The 25731-nt window shown below is 38.4% G+C and overlaps 1 protein-coding gene and 1 non-coding gene across 2 annotated transcripts in view; both read right to left on the minus strand.

Annotated features, from left to right (window-relative positions):
- The window catches only part of TENM1 (teneurin transmembrane protein 1), a 916085-nt gene extending 891832 nt beyond the window's left edge, over window positions 1–24253 (minus strand). Inside the window, exons 1-2 of the mRNA XM_005227449.5 lie at window positions 24166–24253; window positions 8180–8246 (exon numbers count right to left, since the gene is read on the minus strand). The gene's annotated coding sequence lies outside the window, so the exon portion shown is untranslated. The remainder of the gene's footprint in view (window positions 1–8179; window positions 8247–24165) is intronic.
- Window positions 19554–19633, minus strand: MIR2483 (microRNA mir-2483). Its single transcript, NR_031272.1, has one exon. It is a non-coding gene; the product is annotated as a microRNA mir-2483 (primary transcript).
- Window positions 24254–25731: the final 1478 nt, after the last annotated feature.

Genomic DNA, 25731 nt, shown 5'->3' on the forward strand with positions numbered 1-25731 from the left:
AGGCTCTATTTTATTCCTCATCTCACCATTGAATGTAGGTACTTCATTCTGTTGCAATACCTTTTCTTTGCCTACTCTCAAACTTACAGAGATAGCTTGTAGCTTTGGTGAAAAATCTGACCATTACTGAAATAGGCCACACAAAAAAAAAAAAAAAAAGAAAAGAAGAAAAAAGAGCAACCTACATGATACTCTCTTACTCTCCCCTACTTAACAGCATGGATATTCTGCTATACTTTGATTTTTCTTTTTGGTGAAGCGGCAATTTAGAGAAAGGCAGGTCATAGGAGTGTTCAAGGGGAATTTAAAAATGAACATGCTTTGGATTCACTGATCTATACTATAAAAAGGATAACTGTCAGCTATGAGCAAATTTAAAACTAAGAAATCCTTACAGGATTGACTGCAAATATACAGGAAGTCACTAGATGAAAGTTCAATGTAACTACATCTGGACCTGTATCTTGACTATTTTGATTTTATACAAAGAAAGATGATGACCAAACTGATATAAGGAGATAGACTTATTTTAAATTAAAAAAAAAAACACTAAAAAACCCTAAAGCTTTCAATTTTTTGAGATTCTCTCATTTGGATGTTCCATAGTCTTCAAAAACAAGTAGGTATAAAATGGAACTCAACCTCCCTCACCTAGACTCCTACTTTCCCTTCCATCACCAAGGCAGATAAATGGGATTAGGGTGGGTGGGGTATGGTTGGAAAAAAACAGTGCAAAAGTACAGGGTCAAGATATCTAAAAGCAGGCCCAGGACCTGACTACAAATCCTAGTTAAAGACCCTCCCTTGGGTCATGAAAAAAATTTTTCAACTCAGCCTAAACTTGATCTCAGTAACAGTGAATGGTATTACCTTCCATTCAGTCTCCCAAGTCAGAAACTTTCCCCTTACTCCCCATATCTAGTGAGTGATTCATGCCTATCAGTTCTACAAAGTTAGCACATCTCAAATCTCAAGATCCTCAAACTGTAGTCCCTGGACCCATGGCATCAGCATCCTCTGAGAACTTGCTAGAAATGCAAATTATTGGGCCCTACCTCATACTAACTGAAGCAGAAACTCAAGAGTAGGGTCTAGCAATTTGTAATTTAACAAGCCCTACAACACACCTTCAAGTTTGAGAACCACTGTTTTCAACCTATCCCTTTATCATTGTTCCCACTGGTAGTAGCCATCTGGCCCTTGTCATCTCTCATCTGACCTATTTTAACAGTTTCCTAAATGATTTCCTGGCCATCAGAAGTTCTGCCCCCTCCAATCCATTCTTCATACTATCACCTGGGTGAACCCTCTATATCACAAATATGGTTATTAAAGTCCTTCCCTCGTTCCTCTATGACTATAGAAGCAGCTTTTAAGCCATGTTCCTAGGTAAACTGGTTTTAAGGGTTGCCTATCAGACAAGATAAAAGCTCAGTGCATAGTACAACAAAATTCAAAGTTCATAAGTAGAGTTAGAAAACCACTGGCTTCCTGGAAAAAGGAGATGTTCTTACACCACATAAGTCCCTCTTCATCTGTCCCTAGCCTACCTCTGCAGCCTCATGTTCTCTCATGTCTGCCTTCTACATCACCCTTTTGCTGAAGAGGATGATTGCTGTTCCTCTAAGAGACCAGGCTATTTCATGTTTTTGTGTCACTGCTTCTTTTGCATAGAACGTCTGCCCATCCCCACCATTTGTTCATCAGATGAAATCAAATTGCTAATCCCTACCTACCTTACCAGTGTATATTTACAGACTATCTCTAGTACTAGCATGCAGTTCAGTTCAGTTCAGTCACTCAGTCGTGTCCGACTCTTTGAGACCCCATGAATCACAGCACGCCAGGCCTCCCTGTCCATCACCAACTCCCGGAGTTCACTCAGACTCACGCCCATCGAGTCAGTGATGCCATCCAGCCATCTCATCCTCTGTCGTCCTCTTCTCCTCCTGCCCCCAATCCCTCCCAGCATCAGAGTCTTTTCCAATGAGGTGGCCAAAGTACTAGAGTTTCAGCTTTAGCAATATTCCTTCCAAAGAAATCCCAGGGCTGATCTCCTTCAGAATGGACTGGTTGGATCTCCTTGCAGTTCAAGGGACTCTCAAGGGTCTTCTCCAACACCACAGTTCAAAAGCATCAATTCTTCGGCACTCAACCTTCTTCACAGTCCAACTCCCACATCCATACATGACCACTGGAAAAACCATAGCCTTGACTAGACGGACCTTTTTTGACAAAGTAATGTCTCTGCTTTTCAACATGCTATCTAGGTTGGTCATAACTTTCCTTCCAAGGAGTAAGCGTCTTTTAATTTCATGGCTGCAATCACCATCTGCAGTGATTTTGAAGCCACAAAAAATAAAGTCTGACACTGTTTCCACTATTTCCCCATCTATTTCCCGTGAAGTGATGGGACTGGATGCCATGATCTTCGTTTCTGAATGTTGAGCTTTAAGCCAACTTTTTCACTCTCCTCTTTCACTTTCATCAAGAGGCTTTTGAGTTCCTCTTCACTTTCTGCCATAAGGCTGGTGTCATCTGCATATCTGAGGTTACTGATATTTCTCCCAGCAATCTTGATTCCAGCTTGTGTTTCTTCCAGTCCAGCGTTTCTCATGATGTACTCTGCATATAAGTTAAATAAGCAGGGAGACAATATACAGCCTTAATGTACTCCTTTTCCTATTTGGAACCAGTGTGTTGTTCCATGTCCAATTCTAACTGTACAAAAAAGATCTTCACGACCCAGATAATCACGATGGTGTGATCACTCATCTAGAGCCAGACATCCTGGAATGTGAAGTCAAGTGGGCCTTAGGAAGCATCACTACGAACAAAACTAGTGGAGGTGATGAATTCCAGTTGAGCTATTTCAAATCCTGAAACATGATGCTGTGAAAGTGCTGCACTCAATATGCCAGCAAATTTGGAAAACTCAGCAGTGGCCACAGGACTGGAAAAGGTCCGTTTTCATTCCAATCCCAAAGAAAGGCAATGCCAAAGAATGCTCAAACTACCACACAATTGTACTCATCTCACATGCTAGTAAAGTAATGCTCAAAATTCTCTAAGCCAGGCTTCAGCAATATGTGAACCGTGAACTTCCTGATGTTTAAGCTGGTTTTAGAAAAGTCAGAGGAATCAGAGATCAAATTGCCAACATCTGCTGGATCATGGAAAAAGCAAGAGAGTTCCAGAAAAACATCTATTTCTGCTTTATTGACTATGCCAAAGCCTTTGACTGTGTGGATCACAATAAAGTGTGGAAAATTCTGAAAGAGATGGGAATACCAGACCACCTGACCTGCCTCTTGAGAAATCTGTATGCAGGTCAGGAAGCAACAGTACTAGCATTACTTTCTTCATTAAAACTTTTCAGATGCCTGCTTCTTATCCTTGTGCTAGCTGGACTTGATTAACCCTCCTGCTTTGTGCCCTAAGCGTGGTTGTTGCAGTGATAATATTTATAAAGGATGTACAATTTTGTATACCAGCCACCATGTAGAGTGCTTTATGTGTCACGTGCAGGCTATTTTAAACTTCACAAGTCTATGAGGTATTAAGTCTAATTATTATTTCATTTTAGAAGAGAGAAGACTGAAGTTAGAAAGATTATTCTTATTCTACTTACCCAAGGTGTACAGCCAATATATGGCAGAATTGGATCATCTCACCATTTAAACTCCAAAGTATTTGCTCTTAACTACTACAGCACAGGGACCAGGATCATATCACACAAGTCAAGTAAGCAAGGAATAAGACAACAGTGGATGACAGACACTATGGAATTGAACAGAGCACTCAAGCTATAAACATTTTAAAAAGGAAGGGGAGAGGAGAGGAGAAGAGTCCCAAGTTGCAAACAAAATATGTCTGAAGACTGATCCTGAGCAGTAGGCCACTAGCTTGAGACTCCTATTCCATACTACATTCAATTTCCAACTTTATGCTTGTCATAAAGCCCCTACTAGGATAATTTATTAAAATAGTAGTGCCTATATCTTTCTCACTGCTGTAGGTACCCCATGAAAGAAAGAATTTTCTACTCGTCACCTATCCACAAAGTCTTGCATCCTAGACTTCAAGGCAGGAGGATGACAGATAAGGGGATGGGAGGAAGAGGCATCAGTGTTCTATAGAAGGAGAGGGAAAGAGGGCTATATTCTCCCTGAGACTCATGGTGGGAGCAGCAGAGAATTGTCAGGTGTCTCAGGGATCTCATAAGTGATTGTACTTCAACAAAAGAGGGGCCTGATATGGATATCTAGGAAAAATAATCACTAGACAAATATCTTCGTGTACCAAGATCAGCATGAACCATACCTTTTAGCCACAGCAATTGCTAACAACTAGAGAATTCTCCCCAGATTTTCTGTACTGGGAAAATCTCAATACACTAGTTTTCTATTGCCGTTGTAATAAACCACCGCAGACTTGGTGGCATAAAACAACACAGGTTCATCTTACAGTTCTCTAAGTCAGAAGTCTGAAATGGGTCTTGATGGGCTAAAATCAAGGTGTCAGCACAGCTACATTCCTTTCTCGAGTCTCTTGTAGATAACCCTTTTCCTTATCCTTTTCAGTTTCTAGAGGCTTCGCCCCATTCTTTGGCTCATGGCCACTGTCTTCTCATGCTGCCATTTCTCTGGTTCTCTCTCTTCTGCCTCCTCCCTCTTCCACTTTTAAGGATCCTTGCTATTACATTGAGTTTACCAGTTAACCAGGATATCTCCTTTACTATAAGCTGAGCTGAATAACAACCTTACCCAGCTGCAATCTTCATTCCCTTTGCCATGTGATGCAACATATTCACAGGTTCCAGGGATTAGAACATGGACATCTTTGGGGGTTTTCTGCCTACCAGGACCAGTGATTCTTACAGATTTTTTGAGTTGGGGCTATTTGAGATTATATATCTCATTGCCCTATTTGATTAGGTTTCTGATATGTGAAGCTCTTTAAATTTAGAAAAAGAATATGAATGCCATGAGCAAATAAATTCATATGCAATCCACATATACAATACTTGATTATTTTACCTCTTTCTATATAGGTCAGTCCTCACGTCTCTACCAATAGTTTGTAATTGGGGACCATCACAAACTCAAAAATCAATCCCTCATTGATTTTTGTTTCCCCAGCAACTAGCACCATGCCTGGCACATTGTAAAAATGTACAGCTTATCACAGTAATAAATAAGTGAAAAATGCTTCCTCTGGGAAAGAAATCATAGAGTTGCATTTGTTACATATTTTAGAGTTGTACATATCTTGAAAACGGAATCTAGTGCTAAAAAGGGAGAAGAAAGCTGAACATATATAATTTTTAAAAATGTATTTAAAATAGATATCAGAGGTATTTTAAAATTATTTCTAAAATGGATCATTCATCAGTGGAATAAGGAGCAAAAGAAAGGGAACTGTTCCCCTAAACCATAGGAATTCTTACTTATATTTCATTCAAATCAATAAGAGGAAAGTCACTTCTAAAACACTGTGACTGATGAAGTTCATCTACCACTACTTATCTTGGTTTGATCAGAATAGACATTTTTATATAGTATTAGAATTGTTGACATTTTATTGCATTACCATATCTCATTATTATATATTAAATGCTATTATTTATGGCTACTCCTTAATCTGATCTGAGACAGAAAAATTATTGAAGGATTGGCATCTCAGAATAGGCATTTTATAGGGATGAAGTTTTCTTGCCTGGAGAATCCCAGGGACAGTGGAGCCTGGTGGGCTGCCATCTATGGGGTCGCATACAGTCAGAAACGACTGAAGCGACTTAGCAGCAGCAGCAGCAGCAGCAGGGATGAAGGACTGACTAGGAAGAGTCAATGGTCCTTCAGCTGCCCCTCAGATCATTAACTCCAAGTGGTTATTTACTCCCAGGCACTGTCCTGTGCCCAGGGTGTTACTGCTGTGATATGTAGATGATGGAGCATATATTTTAAGTGCTTTAATATGAACTCAATGCTCATGAAGGGTGCCAGATCAAAACACTGGAGTCTGAAGTCATCAGGTTATACACTTGACTGGTTCCAAGTTTCAGAGAGATACTTAACTTTGAATGGCCACCTTGTAAGAGGGAGAAAACATACAGTTCTGCTGAACTTCAAGAGATAGAGGAAAAGCACAACAACATCCCAAAGTTAAGCATTTTATCAAAAAGGAAAAAGAGACTACTAACTAACTGAACTTCTACTTGAATCAATTTAGTATAACACCAATACTGGTGTGCATGGTTGGGGGTAGGGGGAAGTGGCTAGTGCTGTTAGCATACACAATTGCTTTTAGATAAAAAGTAAATAAATGCCCTATTACCAATGCACTAAAGCACTTAAACAAGCAGCAATCTTTTTAACAACTGGTGTGTATATTTCAAGTTAATGGCTAATCTTGACTCCATTTTGCATACTTGAGAAGAGCCCTTAATTTTATAAAAGTCATCAACTGCTTTAGCATGAAAAAGGTTTTGTTATAGATGTGATAAAACCAAGACTCAGAGCAGATAGGTGACCTAGGAGGACCATATCACTCTTATAAGACTGGGAATAGATCCTATGTTTTCTGATTGACAGGCAAGAGCTTTTCTACTATACTATGTTGTCTCTCTAAGGAAGGAAAAGCAGCTGCTCTCTGAACCTTTTAAATATTTAGTGTCAATTATTTTCTTAAGTGTGCGTTCTTTTGGCCTGCTAGGCATTTTTCCTCCGTTTGGATCTATTCATTCACATTAGCTTTGCAAGACTATAATTTTTCACACGTTTAAACCTTTTTAATAGGAAAAAAATACCTTTCAGTTAATATTACACAACTAGCAGACTCACAATTCCCAAATTAAGAAAATTATTTTCTGGATTGAATGACACATCTTCCTTCCCAGTAAGTTTCTCTTTTAATGTCATTTTATTTTCTGATCTTACTTTTTTTTTCCCATAGTGAAATGAGTTTTTTGGCAATGGTATTTCCTTAAAGACAGTACCTCGAGAAGAATGGCAAATAGAACTATGTGCGTAGTTAAAACTGACAAATCTATTTTAAATTCCCATAACAGACTAATTTCAATTAACTGAAACCCAATTAAAAAACTCTTAATGCACTTCTACTGTGTTTTTTGAAGGACAATGCAAATTCCAAGATTTTAAAGATTTCATTTTTATGTAATTTCATTATTTAATGTTCTTTAAAGAAAGCATGAAGTGATTCCAAAAATATCACAAATACAGATCATTCTTTTGATTTTTTTATATGTGGGGTGAGAATTAATATTTGAATCACGATGCATAGCACTGCCAGATACAGGTATTGAAGCAAAAAAGTCACTGCTTCCTATTTCGTACTTACTAAAAACTTAACATTTTAATAAGAATGAAGCCCATTCTTTTTAATAAGAATTAAGACGGAAATCTTTTAAGTAACCAAAGATTTGATTAATCTGAAAATCTCTCTCATCTTGCCACATTTTCTCACATATTCCATCTAACACAGGACGGCATATAGAAGCAATCACTTTTTCTCAATATTCCAGGTGAATTCTATCTATGTTGGCATATTTACCAAATGAAAAGTCACAATGACTTCTAACCAGTATGGATTCACAGATGGATAGATGAAAAGAAGGAAAGATGGAAGAGTAAATAAATTAATGCAATACTTATGACAATACAGACATTTTACTTTGAACTTTCCTAAAAAATTAAAACATTCATTTCAGGAGGCAACTGTTTATTTTGTCATTAAAGCAGTATTATCTGTATGGAAATATTTTTGCCATTATTATGGAGAAAGACCATATTTATTTGCAGTCAGCGGTAACTACTAAATGGTTTAGTATACATCCTCAATGGCCACTGTTATTCCCTTGTACTCTGCAGATGCCCCCATTAGTTAAGGAGTCTCTTGGTTTTAGCAGTTGTGTGTGGAAAAGGTCACAGAATCATTCAAACACAGAGGGCAGCCTGTACATTTGGATTTGCAAAGACTCAAACAATTATGGACACAAGATTATCTATACAATAGCCAAATTTTAAGTTTAAAACAATGCATTTCATTTACATAGTACTCAATAAATATAACATTATTAAGGTGGAACATTCTGTTCTTTTCACATCATATATGTGTGTGTTCAATTTCCAAAGTAAGTTTCAGTGAAGAATGTACATACCTTGATAGATCCAGAAGTTATGAGAATCGAAAAGGAGACAGCTGAATAAAGGTCACCCTTGTAATTCCTGTAAACAAATTAGGCCAAATTATCCTTCAAACATATGTACAAGCAGGTCCAAAGTAGTCCTTACATGAGGGAAAGGAGAGAGACGTGTAGGGTGGGGGTGGGAGTGGGCATGGGAGTTGTGAATAAAAGGCTTCATTTTGTAATTCACAAAGGATAAAGGGGTCAGTTTTTTAAAAGATCTGCTTGAAACACCAAATAATTATATTAACTATGCTTCTAATAATTTCTTAATTATGAATGAGTATACATGAAGGGCTATGGAATTCTCACCCACAAAGACTCTCCCAAATTAATACTATTTAATTTTCACTCAATATACCACTTATTTTGAGATGAAATACCCACAATTTCAAGATCTTTTCACCAATGTAGACAATTTATAGCAATCACAATTTCTTATATTAAGATAGTCCTTTACAATCTACATAAAACTTTCATACACACATTTCATTTAATTCTCAGAACAACCTTGTTATAAGATTAGGAAAGTGAGGCCCGGAGAGGTGAAATTGCCTGCGTAAAGTCACATAATGTGGTAGGTGGCAGAGCCAGGACTAGCACCCGTGTCCCCTCACTTTGGTTTCCCAAGTTCCACACAACTTTCTTTATGCAAGTTATAAGATAGAGTATATGTCTCCATGTGCACACTTGTGAGCATGTGTGCTAAGTCATGTCTAACTCTGCAACCCTGTGGACTGTGTCACCTACTAGACTCCTCTGTCCATGGGATTTCCCAGCCAAGAATACTGGAGTGGGTTGCCATTTCCTTCTTCAGGGGATCTTCCCCACCCAGGACTGAACCTGCATCTCTTGTGTCTCCTGCATTGCAAGCAGATTCTTTACAACTAGCGCCATCTGGGAAGCCCACAAATGTGCACACTTGGTACTGGGGAATAGGGCAGGAAGTGTACCCTGTGATGAACCCCATTAATTTACTCCACTTGACAGACTTCTCCCTCTAATTGATGTAGGGCCTTGTATGAAGTCACATATATGTTTAACATAAGAACTGTATCTTTGTTTCAGCGTTTTATTTTGTGTTGGGTTATAGCCAATTAACAATGTTGTGATAGTTTCAGGTGGACAGTGAAGGGACTCAGCCACACATATACCTGTATCCATTCTCCCCCAAACTCCCCTCCCATCCAGGCTGCCATATAACATTGAGCAGAGTTCCCTGTGTTATATAGTAGGTCCTTGTGGTTATCCATTTTAAATATAGCACATGTCCATCTCAAACTCCTTAACTATCCAATCCTTAACTCCCCTCAGCAACCGTAAGTTCATTCTCTAAGTCTGTGAGTTTCTTTCTGTTCTGTAAGTTCATTTGTATCATTTCTTTTTAAATTTCACATATAAGGATGTCATATGATACTTCTCCTTCAGTAGTAATGTAAACTGGTACAGTATTTTTGGAGGGCAACTTGGCAATAGGTACCAAAAGCCTAAAAAATATGTACTCCCTTCAATCCATTTACTCCATGTTTATATATTTATAAGGCAATTATCAGAGATGTGTATACAAAGAAGTATATATAAGAATTTTTTCATGATTTTTTAATATAAATATTGGAAATTACCTAATGCCCAATAATCGGAGTTTGGTGAAATATATCAAGGAATAACTATATGTTTTACTAAGAAGCCATTAAATATGATATGAGAACTGTTAGGATATTAATTATCATTCCATATCATCTCTACCTATGGCTTTAATTTGCTGCTTTTAAATCATACTCTGGAAGAATTGAGGAAGAGGATAATTACATTTTTTTTTACATTTTTGATTGCTTTTTCAGCTGTGTCTCTGACTCTCTCTGTATCTTCATCTCTGTGTGTATACATATATAATATACTTTACTGACATAGACATATATTAATAATATATTGATAAATTAAAAAAACATATTATTTCTAATTTTTCTAAAATGAACTTATATCACCCATATAATAAAAAGCTATATGTTTTAAATCCTTCAAAAATCCATTTTAGAAAATGCATTGTGGTAAATTAAAGCAAAAAAAAGAGGAAAATATTAACATTTTAGTACTTTATGATTGGCACTTCATTAACCTGATGGCCCCAATTTATCAATTAAGTAATTCCCAAACCCATCTTTTTTAATATTTGAGGCAAAAGTCTCAGTAATAAGGGCAAACAACTTAAATTTTCTACACAGTAAATCAAGACAGAAGACAATATCTAAAAGCAATTTTTTAAAAAAATGTAGGTCAATAACATCATTGTCACCTTTGACAAAGATCACCAAGGTGACCTTGCAATGATAATAGAGTATAATATTATTAGTAATGATCTCCATATCCAATACACTATATATATAAATCATTTGTAATAGACTAGAGTGTTGCTCTTGATTGGCTGCAGTCTAATTGCCCAATGTGCATTTTTCATCACTGTTCATGTTGCTCAAAAAAGACATGCTTCTGCTCAAGTGTTCATGTAGTTCCATAATAGTGCAAAGTTAGAATCTTTTAAGGAAAGACATTTCAGAAAGTACTTAGATCTAGACTACAAAAAGTATTTCTGGCTCTTCTGCCACATATACCAGAGCCAGTCTGTAGAAATTGGCTTCATACTCATCAGGCTGATTCTGCAAGGCAGCTAGCAAAATTGCTTTAAAAATCGGACTGTCCTATATGCAGCATTTCGCCTGGGTGAGATACACAGAGGACTGGGAAGCAAGAGGGCTTTAAAATCAGATAGCTCTTCTCTGCTCACTTATTAATTGCCTTCTGACTGAGCCTTTACGAGCCTATCTTCCCCCTTATGATTAGCGAAGGCCAGTTCACACAATCTATGTAAGATACCCCAAGTCACTTGCCATCACTTACCAGTTCCCAACATGTACCACTTACCTTACCTTTTACCTCTTTGTTCGACTTAATAATTCATTACCACAAAAAAAAAAAAAAAAAAAAAAAAACTGCTGACTGTCTTAATACTGCATGAAGGCTAGCTACCCTTAGAGGGAAAAAAAAAAAAAAAAAGAATGTTTGACAGGGCCATCACTGAACACAACCAGATGATGCATAACAGAGGCAAAAACAGCAGGAGCCACAAGTGTTAGAAATGCGTCTTACAGAACGATTGGTTTTGGAGGTAGGCTAGAGCCTATAAGAAGAGCACTAAATCCAGATCTGAAAAGCTCATTAAGAGATCATCTAACCTAAGCTTTCATTAGTGCCACTGCCTCTTGTTTGGGCCCACCTAGAGAATAATATTCTACATCCTTCAGTTCTCAGCTTCTTAAAATGAAACTACCATCTGAGATTGACTAAGTATATAAAATGCATAAATTGGAGGTGAGCAGAAGAAAGGTCTAAAAATCTGGTTCAAAAAAAAGGACTTCCCTGGTGGCTCAGCTGGTAAAGAATCCGCCTGCAATGCAGGAGAAGACCTGGGTTCAATCCCTGGGCTGGGAAGATCCCTTGTACTCATATGTATTAATTTGAACATGCTTATATGTGTATATGGCTAGATCTCTTTCTCAGATGCATTTAAAAAGTATAACCCCTACTCATTTAGAAAATGGGGCTTTTTAAATTTGTTTTTCAATAATTACTCAATTACAAACTATAACTAAAACACCAAAACACCTATATTAACACTATACTTTCAAAGGACTTTGGGATGCATATCAGTCACACATTATTATACTGATGAGAATATCTTTTACAATTGCTACACATGCTTTGAAAACCCTAATGCTTTTTTTCTAATGGGACATTTACTCAAAGCCCTTGTAGAAAATAATTGTGTTAATAACAGAGACAGTTTCCCCATTACAATGATCAGTGTTCTCAAACAATTAATGCTGCAGCACTCTGTATTGTCACTTTCTTCCTGGGGGCCAGGAGAACTTCTAGGTTTACATTATTGGCTTCAGCTTCTTTTTTTCTGGCAATATGGGAATCTCTAATGATGAGACCTGCCAAAACTTGTCAATGCTATTTTTCTTCTTTTCCATTAGAGGTGACTGAGGCTGAATAGCCAAGTAATCTATAGTCTAACTACACTTAATTGTTTTTACTACATGACATGAAGAAATATAGTGAGTAATCACTTCTGTTTTACATGAAGTGAATTGCTAGTGCTTTCCACAGCAATATGAAGAAGGCTTAACTTGCCTAATCTCCCTCGAACACCCTGTTTAAATCCTAACATGATAAACTCAACCCTCCTTGATTCTCCAGTGAATGAAGACTAGATTGGATCAGTGGATCTCAATTATTTTCCCTGGCTGTAGAACTCTTCAAAATAAAGCAGCCATACAAAAGTTGGCCCCAATTACAATTGGTATAGTCCTCAAGGACAATAGGTTTATTCTCATTATTTATTACCTAAACTTCACTTCTAATGTGGAAACACAATTTATATTTGTGTTTTTGCTTCCTCTTTGTTTCATAAACGTATTTTTTTCTGTAATGAAAATTATATAGACTTATTTTAGAAAATCTCAAAAATACAGAAAGGAAAAACATCACCTATTACCTACCTCCTCTAAACAGAGATAATTATTTGCGGTATTAATCTTTTTCCAGTCATTTTTTCTTTCTTACATATTGGGTATATATAACTGTGTATTCTGCTTCATTATTTGATAGTGTAACATTAAATATTCTCCTTTTATCATAAAATATTACACTGTCTAAACTTATCATAAATCACTTAGCAATTCCCTTGCTGAATATTTAAGTTTCTTCATTTTTTTCACTCTTACAAATAATGCTTGGTGAAAATCTTTGCCAAATAAAGCTTTTGCTGCTTTTCTACACTATTTCTTCAGGACAAATCCCGAGGTAGAACTACTGGGTCAAATGGTATGAGCATTTTTAAGGCTTTTGGCTGCAAGCTGCCAAATCCATACCAACTAACATTTCAGCATGTCCTTATTATTCATGCATTTATTCAACCAATTCCTATTAAACATCTACTATGTACCAGGCTCTGTGCTAGGTGACATGAATGCAAAACAGACACCAAGTCCATGCCCTCAGGGATCTTATATATTAGTAGATTTGATAAATATAAATAAACATACAGAGTGATACCAAATAGTGATGAGCAGTATGAGGGAAAAACAGAGGCAGATAAAGGCATAGAGAGGACTCATTACATAGGATGGCCATGGAATATCTCTATGATGAAGGAAAACTTGTTCAAAGTAAGAAAATTCATTTTGGGCAGAGGGAATAGCAAGTGCAAAGGCCCTGGGAGACAAAAGTGCATGGCATGTTTAAGGAACAGAATGGAAGGTAGGGTGGCTAGAATGTTATGAGCAAAATTTGGCGGGCAGAATAGAAGGATATGAAATCAGATATATAAAGATATATAAATATACTAAATATATATATACACTAATATATATACTAGATATATATATATATATACATACACACACTAATCCTGCAGGACTGTGTAGGACATGGTAAAGATTTGTAAAATTTTATTTTATGTGTGATAACAAGCCAGCCATCAGAGGGTAGAAAGTGGGGAAATCACAAGATCTTATTTATTTTTTCAAAGGATCAACCTAGTTGCTGTGTGGAAAACTATGTAGGGTCAAAAATGTATATAAGGGCATAAATTGGAAGGCTATTTCAGTAGTGTAGGTGAGAGACAGTGGCTTAGACTAAAATGAGAGGAAAATGATTCAAAGGATATGGCTTGAAGGTATAGTAATGTCAGGTGTGAAAAAAGAAGAATCAAGAAAACTCTGAAGTTTGGGACTTGAGCAATTACACCAAGTGTCATCTTACAAAACAAAACTCTTTGTATTTATTTTTTCTAATCTGCATTTATTTTGATTATTGGAGATTGAGCTTTTTTCATGCTTACTAGCCATTTGAATTTCCTTTACTGAATCAGTTTCCCAAGTCTTTGCTCAGATGGCACTTATAAAACCCTTTCCTCCCTAAGCTTTTATTTCATTATTTCCTGGTTCGCCTTCTACCTCTCTGACTTTATTCTTTCTTGACTTGTTCTCTCTTGAACATTCCTCGTATTTCACCACCGTTTTAAGTTCAGTGTGTCTGGAGATTTCATCCTTACTTCTCTTCTTACTCTACATATACTCTCTAGGTGAACTCACCTTCCTATGATTTCAACTACTACATTGACTGATGACACACAAATCTTTTTCCAGACCTGATCTTCAGATCTGCAATTTCCATATGTGACAAATCATCTCTATCAGGAAGTCTAGATAGTGTCTCATATTAAGTAAGTTCAAACAACCTGATTATCCCCATCAAAACTGGCTTTTTCTTCTTCTATGTTCCCTGTATTGCTTAACAGCATTACACAATTTTCCAAGCCAAAAGCCTTAGTGTCATTTCTCCCTTTTCCTTAGCCTTTAAAGGTAATCGATTTCCATGTCCCAAATGCTGTTACCTTACGAGTAATTTTCAAAAATTTCCCTCTCCTTTCCATCTTTGCTGTCCCTGCCATGGTTCACACCCTCATAACTGCAACACAGTCCCTTAATGTACTCTTCATGGACTTCAATCCATCCTTCATACTGGCTGCCATCTTTCTAAAACTCAAAGTTGGTGACCTGCCCCCCTCACTTTAAAGCCCCTCATCTAATTCAGTAGATTCTGCTACAGTGCAGTACACTATGTGATTTTGGATAAAAATCATAAAAACCACAATTCTCCAGGATTTTCTTTCCATGCAGGAAAATACTAACACTCTCAGTCATTCAACAAATATGTACTAAGCCTCCTCTGTGTGTCAGGCACACAGAAGGAAATAAGACATTATCCCTGACCTCTGTTCCCCAAACCCAGACAGGAAATAAAACAATATTCTATTTTTCTGGGTTAGTATTCCCCATTGCTAATTTAGACTTGTACCCTTTCACAATCCTTTAGCCATGTGGACTGTGGGTCTCTGTATTCTCTAAAAAAATTCTTCCCTATTATTTAAAAGTCAATTCAAATGTCTGTCTCCCCCATTATATGGTAAGTTTTTTTTTTTTAAATATCTCTGTATTACTGGATAAACAGGCATTTACAAAGTTTGATGAATGAATGACTGACTGAACAGATGAAGTTTTTTCTTCATGAAGATGGTTTTATGAAGTATAACCAAAACTGTGTAATACTGAAATCTCCAGTAAAAAGAAGCCAGTCCATGAGACTTGGAGAGTCTACGGAAAACACTTGAGATTTCAAGACCTATTGTCCCAGAGCTCTGTGTAAACACTGATTCTTCTGCTTTCTTAACAACAAAGCAGTCCCAAGTATTTTGTTAAATGTCTAGGACCAGTGTTCCCTTCTTACTTAGTCTAGTGCTATTTTATATTTTCTTAAACATGTTTTATTCCATGATTAACAGAAATATATTGTTAAATTTTTCTCTATTCTGTGTTAAATTACCCTTAAAATATTTCCCTTGCACTGAATTCTAATTGTTTATATTAAGATTACTTCACTTTCACAAGTTGTCCAATGTTTCATTAAGGCAATATCTCAAACAGAGGATAAGAACAAAATAAATGAAAAATATAGCACTCTTGTGTTAACACTTTATTGAAAATAAAAAAATAAATAAATGGTGTCACACCTAAAGGTTGACATTTTTTTAGAATAAACAAGAAAAATCAATCACAAGTGCACTAACATATAGAAACACGCACAGAGTAAATCTGTAACAAAAGGTACCAACCCAGAATATTAGTGTGCTATTTTAGCTCCTAAGATAATTGAAAGAATGTATGAGCCAAAAACAATATACAAATATCACATTATTTTTATAATTTTTTAGTATATACTTAAAGAATAGGTCAGATTTAGAAGTAGAATAAAAAGATTAATCACTCCCAAAACTTTAGTGAATGTCCCAGAGTGTTTTTTCTCATAAATCTGTACCTACGACCTCAACTCTTGGAAACAGCTGAAAGAAAGAAAGAAAAAGAAAGGAAGGAAAGGAGGGAGGAATAAATGAGAGTGATGTTATTGGCACTTAGAGGTACAAGAGTCTTCTCAAGTTAAAGTAATAGGTATCAACTGGCCAATCAACAGCACAACCTTCTCCCTTAGAAGTCACTAGATCTCATTAGTGAAATTAATACAAGGAGTTTCTTACTTGACTTGCACAGCAATTCTGTCAATGCTTCCCTATACTCCTTAAAGCTCTAAAGATATGAGTTACAGTCACAAAAATATATGCATTTCAAGCATGCAGCAAGCAAACAGGTGATGTACTTATATGTTTCTATAATGTACACTTAATTTTTAATAAATATAACTTTAGAAAAAATTCCATAAATACAAATATATTTGGGGGCTAGTTAATAGAGCTGGAGAACACACATCAATATCACTCAAATGTTTGCAATTAAGCAGAGCAGCTTTAAAAAAAGAAAATCATTAATGCTAAAGGGGGGTAATGCACAGCGTATACATTCAAAATGTTGATCAGAAACATTTTGTTGATAGCAATTGAGTTAGCTAGGAACATTTCAGGTTTAGAAAGCTTCCAGCCACTGTGTGGTTATAGTGTATTTATACAACTCTATATTTAAACACAGGTGGTAATTAGCAAGATTGAGACACCTTTAATAAGGCATCATCATAGGTGCAAAGGATGTGTAACATAAGATGAGTTCATTATCAATAACTTTCCTGAATTAATCATCTCTTAGGACATTTAATTTTAAATGTACCAGAAAAAAACCTGGATTATTGGGATAGGCCATCTGCGGTATCTTTTTTCTAATTTCTCTGAACAACTGAAGAATTTTCTTAAAATGTCTATCCACTGCTGGGACACAGGGATTACAATATCTAATATACCAATTGTCCAGCTAATCTGGCACTTTCTCTTTGACTGGTGTCTCAACCACATAGAGGCATTAGAATTAACATGGGGTGCCACTGCCTTCTCCAATATAAACACTTAGAATCCACCAATTATACAAAACCTTGAAACGGGGAAATTTTCTCCTTGACCTTAGCTTGTGATCAGATTTTCCCCGAAGTATGCAAACTGATAGCAATGTACTTTTTATTTTGGCTGCTTTAAAAACTCTCATTCACACATGCATTTAAAAACACTAAGCTGTGATTCCAAATATTAAAATGAAACTGGATTTCCTTTGATAAAACCATATAGGGGTTCTACTTAAAGTCACACACATATACATGCACACACATATTAATACATATATTCATCAGCATTCTTAATATTTACAGTATCTTTCATCTAAATAGGAAAACTTTAATTTCTGGGCTTCCCAGGTGGCGCTAGTGGTAAATAACGCTCCTGCCAATGCAAGAGACTCAAGAGATACAGGTTCGAGCCCTAGGTCAGGAAGATTCCCCTGGAGAAGGAGATGGCAACCCACTCCAGTATTCTTGCCTGGAGAATTCCATGCACAGAGGAGCCTGCTGGACTACAGTCCATGGTGTCGCAAAGAGTCAGACATGATTGAAGCAACTTAGCATGCATGCATTAATTTCTAAAGGGAAACTGAGGTTGTTATCTTCATAACATCATTTAGATGAAGAGTTAAAATTAACTGATTATATATTTGGAACTATTCAGATGATTATTCTTTTTCACTATACACCCAAAAGTCAAGCTTCTGCTGAAAAGTTAGAGGAAATCAACATGACAAAGATATGACACAGATAGATACTAGGAAATCTACATGATCAATAATGATGATTGAAATTTTCATATTTTACTCAGATATTCTGGTAATTTTACTCAGACATGGCTCAAGTAACAAAAATAAACCAGTTATCAAAATATATGCAATTCAATACCCAACAACTGGATAATGATATCAAAAATACTCCTTAAAATGTAAAAATGAAAATATTATTTTTCCTAAACTCTTAAATCACTACTTCATTCTATCTTTAATAATTCTATCTGAGACATCTGTATTTTGAAGTTCTAGTCACTTTGAAACAGAAAATTACCTGGTGACATATAAATATAGATATAGATTTATATCTCTTTTTTTTCTCACCAAAATCCTTTTTGAGAATTACTCTTTCTTAGCCATAATATAGAAATTTGTGTACAGCTACAAATTCAGGGGGGAAAATTTTATTTTATCAGAACCCATAGCTGATAATATTGCAAAAGGCTTAACATGGATTGCAATTCAGCTCGTATAGAGTTTGTGATCCCCAAATTCAATTTTGTTAGTCATAATCAGCCACAAAAATGTTACAAAAGAATATGAGAAACATTAAAAGACAATTTCCTCATTGTTGACTACTTATCAACTGACAACTTAGTCAATTAAAGTTAAAACAATCAGTATGCTTTATGGTGATGGGTAAAATGAGTGTTTTACAGATTTCAAATAAATGTATTCAAATCCATTTGGTCTCTGTAATAAAAAAAAAGTGGGGCATAGATATTTTAATAAAATTGTTTTTATACTTGAAAAGGGAAAATAACGAACCTTACCGGAAAATTCAAGCATCGTTTATATTTAACTTTACTATGATCTCTAACTAGGCTTCTTAAAAGTCTACAAAATCATAATTTGACTGAACATATTTTTTCAATGCAATAGCTAATATAAAACTATTTTACAGCTGTGAAGTCCTCATAGAACAAAAAACTCTCTGTAGCATACACATAAATATCAATAGGAATGCACAAATCAAAGTTCTTTTTTCGTGACTAGTTTTAAAGAACTGCTTGATTAGGGACAAGTGGGGCTGCAGTAAGATCTTCAGGAAAATGACAGTGATGGCACTGATTTTTGTTCTGCTTAATTGTTTATTGCTCATAAATTCAATCCCCTAGCTTTTTATAGTTACTCTCAGGGACCAACAGGCTGGCATGAAATTAAATTAACAAGCAGGTTCCCATCCTGAATTAGTGACTCCCAGCTGTCTGTCCCGTCTAGTTTCCATGGCAGTGGAAGAATCGGTGAAAAGTGAGGTGCAGGAAATCGTAAGAAGCCAACATATCAAACTCTTTAAGTTGATTTCTTTAAACTGATGAATCAGTACCGGGGGTGGAGGTGGGGGAGATAGAATTGAAGTTAAAGTGTTTTATTTCCTGGCTTTTTGAAAAGGCCAGTGTGTTTCTGTTTTTATAACTGCTTTGTCACTGCATCTCCTTAAACATTTCATAGAAGGCTGTAGATTCAGGGTAGCATTTGGCTCATTATACGTGTTATAGTAACCCAAGAGTGTTTAAGGTACTCTATATGTATTTTAAAGGGTTTCACTTTATGTCTTTATTTTTTGACATAGGTATTAGGATTCATCAGCTTGTTAAATGACTCCAAAATATCCAGAGACCAAGTAAAAAATTCTCTCAACCAACCAGATGTTTGTTTGCATCACCTCAAACAGCTGGATGGTTGACGGAACTTTTCACTCACATATTTAGGTGTCACCTAGATACAGCCATAGAGACCTGTCATAAGTACCCAGGAAAAAAATATTAATCTTGGCACATATCTACCATAAACACAGATATGAAGGCTCTGAGTAAGAGCTTCTCAGGGCGTGATTCACTGATATAAAAAGAGATGATTTAACACATTTTCCTGTGTCCATTTTCCAATTCCCTTCTCCACTCCATTTTAAGTAGGTGGGAAAGGAGAACCCAATATTTCAGAATCATTACATCACATTGAAAACATCATCCAAGAGATAGTGGTTAGTTGGCATATATGCATGTTTCACCATATGCTATTGTTTACCTAAAGTGGAGGCCTGGACAGGAAGTAAAAGTCAGAATTTTTTTTAAGCTGTAAATTATCCAAGATTATACTTCCAGGTCTAGAAATGAGTCCCAAAGTTACATAAGAATTTAACAGGCTTTATTTATTAGACTCTAAATGATTATTTTTAAAGCATTAGTGATTCAACATCAACTGTAAAAATATTTACTATCTCCAATTAAAACTAGTTTGCTTTGATTATATATAGAAATGTTCACAGTACAATTCAGTACAAATATTGTTACAAAACAATTTTCAGTTTATGCCATCATACTCCAATTCACTCAGCCCTATTTTTCATGAGTTCCAAATGTAAGCAATTTCATTGGTCTTGCTAAATTGTACCACAGTACATCTAGCAGACTATAAAATCTCTATACATTATATAAATTGTCATTACAGGGTACCACATACGGTAGACACACATATGGTTGGACCATCAAGGTTGTTTGGAATAATTAAAAGCTGTGTGAAACCTTTTATAGCATTCACCTGCTCAAACTAAGCACAGTTCTAGCTGGTTCTATGTGATATTTACTTTCCTCAGTTCTTAAAAAAAATCAATGGAAAACAGAAAGGACAAGAAATTATATATTAAGCCAGGAATCAGAATGTTTTACCATCTAGGGAAAGGAAATGGAGTAATTTCAATTCAAAACAGTAATTTAATCTAATACTCAGAATCTACAGATGATTTAAAGCAGTTTTTGTACATGGAAACAGTTTTGAAAGCTGATTCCTTTTAATTTTTTTATAATCAGCAGCTGTATTTCCAGTCATTGATATATTCTATTGATCACAATTGCTATTAATAAATACTATCCTTCACAATATTCTTTATCATTTAATCTGCCTGTAGTTGTGCTAGTAATCCAATTCAAACCATTCTTCCAAGTGGTAAACGAAGGGAATCTTCTTATATAAAAAAAAAAAGCATGCATAGATTACTACTTTCAAGGGTAAATCTACATACAAGAGCTTAAAGAAACATATATAATATTAATAAAATTATCATACATGTTTCACATCTGATGCACGGCATTCTCATGAGATTGTTTCTAAAAGTGTGTGTGCATGATGTGTGTGTGTGCGTGAGAATGCTAGAATATGTGAATATTATAAGAAAATTTGCTTTCATTAATTAATCTTTGCATCAAGTATTCAAAGTACTGCTCTTCTTTTGACCTCAGGTCAGTAAGTAAGTAAGTAAATAGATAAATAAATCACTTGTTTGGGAAGCCTTAGGAAATTTATTAACCATAATCTACACCAAGTACTTGACAACAATACTGAAAACTGAAACTGATGGACTTTCAGGAAAAGAAAGCTTCAAGTAAAAATTACATGGATTCTAATTGCTATTTCTAACATAAAATGGAAAAAAAAAACTTTATGTTAATACTGAACCTTCTAACCATTTCCAAGTTTTAAGACTGTCATGGAAAATAAGCTTTCTGTTCTCAGAGGCACCATATCAAAAGAATACTTTGCAGTTTGACAATTTAAAATCGTATTGTACAGAATAAACTTGAATGTTGGACTGTCCTGTTTCAGCAAGAATCTTAGTATTAAAGGCATCAGAAAGGTATAATGACTATAAGGGAAACTATGATCATGTCAGCATTATTTACACAGATGACAGTGAAGTGAAACACCAAGACCTTTAGAGTATTTAGATTTCAAATTAGGCCTTTGAATGAGATAGTAGTTAATATACAATCTGATTTTACTTTTTAACACAGCTATTTATTTCAATATTTGGAATCTCACTTAATCTTAGAGCACAATGACTCCACAAAGCAGTCTTTCCTTCAGTTCCATTGTATATTTTGTCAAATGACATGACTATTCTTAATTCATAATGGGGACCTAGAACTAATGGTAAATACAAATTCATGGATTCAAAAAATACTCGGTTTGTACTATGTGTCTGGCATGGTTCTAGGGAATAGACTCTATTGGTTTTATTATACAAAGGTTAACCTTTGTTCATTGAGCTGTTTTCCAGAAACACCTGTTTTTCAAAAACATTCTGGGGGACAATCTGAAAACTTTTAAATAACATTTAGAGCATGGATTCATTTTAGAAATTACCTGAATCCCTTTCCGAATGCATCTTGGGACTTTCTTTTATTATCATTAAAAGATTCCAACATTACTTTGACATACTTACACACTACCCTTTAAAAAAAAAACTTTTCAACAGTAAATTATTTAACACATCACACACACACACACACACACATAAAACGTCTTATGAACTTGGACAAAAATGGCAAAATTAAGATTCTGCTTTTCCAGTTAACTACTTAAAGGGTCATACTAATGCCTTATGAAAATTCATTTTCCCCCCACGTTGCAGGTATTAGGAGCAGGGGGGTGGTAAGCAAGCAAGTAAATGCTGGGTAACCAGGGAGCAGAATGTAAGGCTGTGGATCTCCTTTTAATAATAAAGCCTTTCCTCCTTAGACTGTGCTTTCTTAGCAGTACAGGGGTGTCCTATGCTCCAAATCGGAAGTCTTCGGACTAAGAAGACAGACAAGGATATTTCAATCAAAAGATAAAGCAGACATTTGCAATGTTTTCCCCAAACAGGTTGAGAGTAGCGATTGATGCTCATAGTATAATGTACCTGGTTTGTTAATTATGATCACAGAACAACAGTCTAAAATTCAAAGAAGCTGTCTGTGACCCTTAGCACAAACGCAATCAATTAAGTGCTAATCTAACAGTACCTAATAGGATCCACTGGGGTGTTTCGTTTCCTTTTTGTTTCTAAAACCGAGTGGCTACTAATTTCCCTACTATGACACTAGGAACTTCTTTTTGTATTTTTTCCGGGCACCTCAAATACTCCTCCGAATTAACATTCCAGGTAAATTAAAAAAAAAAAAAAGGAAAGTTCAGGACATCTCCCGACCAATTGCTTCATTTTGGAGACCTACCCATATTATCATATCGCCAGTAGCAGTGATGCAGATCCGCTAAGCCCCAAAGCTGCCGACGGCTAGCACGAGCTGCAAACCAGCCCCAGCCCCCGCCCCCGCCCCTACTCTCCCGGTGGCGAAATACATGTTGAGACGACATCTACGAGTGGAGTGAGATCGTCCGTCTCCGCAACTGTAAACAACCGACCGCACTGGGTTTGCTGAAATGTTTAAATATACTCCTGACTGCAAACACATCCACTCACCAAGTTGCGCTGTCTCCCCTTCTCCACCTCCTAAAATTGAACGGGCAACCTGCCCGTTGTAGAGTAGAAAGTGAGGTTACATTTCCCCAGGTATGCCTAGAGGGTACCTGGCACTCCGCAAATGTGCTGTCCGCTGGTATATTGCCCGTACCACATCTCAGGATAAAATGCGAAAACACACAACCCGCGCAGCTGAGCGCGTGGTGAAAGCCAACACCGACGGCTCCCAGAGCACCGACTGCTGCGTAATGACTGTCTCTTGACAAAGATTGGAGTGTAGGAAGGACGCATTGGGTAGGGCCCCAGACGGTGTGGGTTAGAAGGAGGTCCTGGAGTTTCCCCCGGAACCTGGACTCCCCGAGTGTGGTTCAAAGAGAAATTCGAAAGCAAACAGGTACTCAAGTGCGTCCTAGACCCTAGGCATTTTCTCTTCAGAGAGACAGGAGCGGGACCCGAGTGGCCCAGCCCCTGGCGGACGCTCCAGGTGGGAAAATTGCTGGAGGAGAGGCGCCCCCTTGTCTCTTCTCGGACCGAACCCGCCCCGTCCCCAACGTCCAGGTCCACTTGTTAGAGCGCCGGGGCTCTGCGCGCTAGCTGAGGCGAGCCCCACTCCGCCCCCCCTCCCCCCCGCCTTTCAGAACCGGAGGAGTTGGTTGGCAAAAGTGTCGCCTAAGAAGCCTAGTGAGCCCTCGAAGGGCAGCGCCCCCAGGGCCCGCTGAAAGCTTGAACTGCGGACAAGGCCGACCTCCCATATGCCCCGGGTGGTCCAGAGCCCTGAGCCGGGCGAAGACCTGGAGAAGAAGGAGCCGAGGTTCTGCCACCTCGAGCCGGGCTCTCCGAGCGGACGCTGCCCGCCACTCAGGGCCGGGAGCCGCCATCCGCCGCCTGCAGCCTCGGGGCGAAGTTAGCCGCGAGTCCTCGGGGTGGGAGGCGGGAGGGTAGGGGCCGCGAACCAAAGGGAAGGATGTGGGAGCCGGGAGCAACGCACCTACCTAGTCCAGGCGCAAGTTTCAGTGGCGTCCCCAGGTGCGGTCCCCCGCCCCCTCGCCAGGTGCTCAGCCCCGCCGGGCGCTGCCGGAGCCCGGGACCTCAGGCGTCTCAGCCGGTTCCTGCGGGAAACGACTGTAAATCCACATTACTGTTCGAGCTGCCGCTCGGGCCCCAGCATCGCTCTCCTCCGGTCCGTCGCGACGGTGCTCCGAGCCGGCAGCCGCCGGGGGCAGGTACCGAACCTGGCTACTACCGCGCCAGTGGACGATCGCTGCCCGGAGGGTGCTAGCGCCCGGGGTCGTATGTGGGTGCGAGAGTGTGTATACCCGTGTGTGTCCGTGAAAGAGAGTGTGCGTGTATGTGCGAGCAGAAGGGATGAGCTCAGCCCCCGGGGCACTCGGAGGTGAACTCCGGGCTAAGCCGGAGCCCGCCGCGCTCCCGGGTGCGGGGCGTCTGCACGGCTGATGGCTGTGCTGATGTTGCTGTGGCCGCCGCCGCCGCGCTCTAAGGCTGGTCGCGGTGGTGCAAAAAATGTTTCTCCGCTACTCGAGACCAAAAAACCTGCCCTGTCTACTGAGCATGCCCGGTTTGACAGTTCCACAGCCAAGGTTTTCTTTTTTTTTTTTTTTCTCTCCCTTTTCCACCAAGACTCCAGGTTTTAGCCGCAGCTGAGATGGGGTGGGGAGGAAGGGGGAGCTCCGGAGGAGGAGCAGAAGAGGAGGGCTGAGGGAGCAGGTAGCGGGCAAAGGAAAGGGAAATCAAAATGAGAAAGATCACGGTGTTAGAGGGTGGAGGGAGGGAAGGAGAAAGCTGGGGGTGGGGGAGCAAAGGAAGGAAATATGGATCAACAAAATTTAGATTTCGTACCACGATGAGTTCCCGGCCAGAGTACTCTCATGACCAGCTTCTATTTTCTCCAGAGGGTTAGGTGGGGTGGGAAGTGGGGTTCGGAGGAGTGTTTGTCATCCCCAAATCAACCTGGGATAGTGTTTTATAGTCAAGACATACACAAACGCACGCGCTGTTGCACATACCACACACACACACATATACAGAAGCGTGATCACGACCGCGATGTGTAAAGCCTGAGGACTGACTTAGAATGCAAAGTCTCTTGCCAGCATAACTTTAGCAAAAAAAAAAAAGAAAAGAAAAAAGCGAGGTGGCGGGGAGAGAGAGAAATGTTTGGGTTCCTCCTTTCCCCCTCTACCCCGCCTTCTAGAAAAGCCCAGCCCGTGAGTGCGGTGCGAAAGAGACCCGCAAGCTTTCTTAGCGTCGGTCCCTGTGAGAGGACCTCTGACTGCCTCCCGCTGCCAGCGTGACCTCAGTGAGCGAAGGCCGGCCACACGCAGCCTCCTGGCGGCGCGTCGGGTCAGCGCTGACACTATTCCCCCCTCCCCCACCCCCCGAGCCGGGCCCTGCGCTCCAGCCGCTGCCCCGCCTGGTCGGCCAGCTCCCTGGGCTCCCCAACCGGCTCCGCCCCTCACCCAGGTTCGGTCCGTGCCCCAAGCCCTGGATCCCTCCTTTTCCACCCTCTTGAGCTTCCGCGAAAAAGCGGAAAAGCGGAA

Source organism: Bos taurus, chromosome X, assembly GCF_002263795.3.
Source record: "Bos taurus isolate L1 Dominette 01449 registration number 42190680 breed Hereford chromosome X, ARS-UCD2.0, whole genome shotgun sequence".
Taxonomy (NCBI): Eukaryota; Metazoa; Chordata; class Mammalia; order Artiodactyla; family Bovidae; genus Bos; species Bos taurus.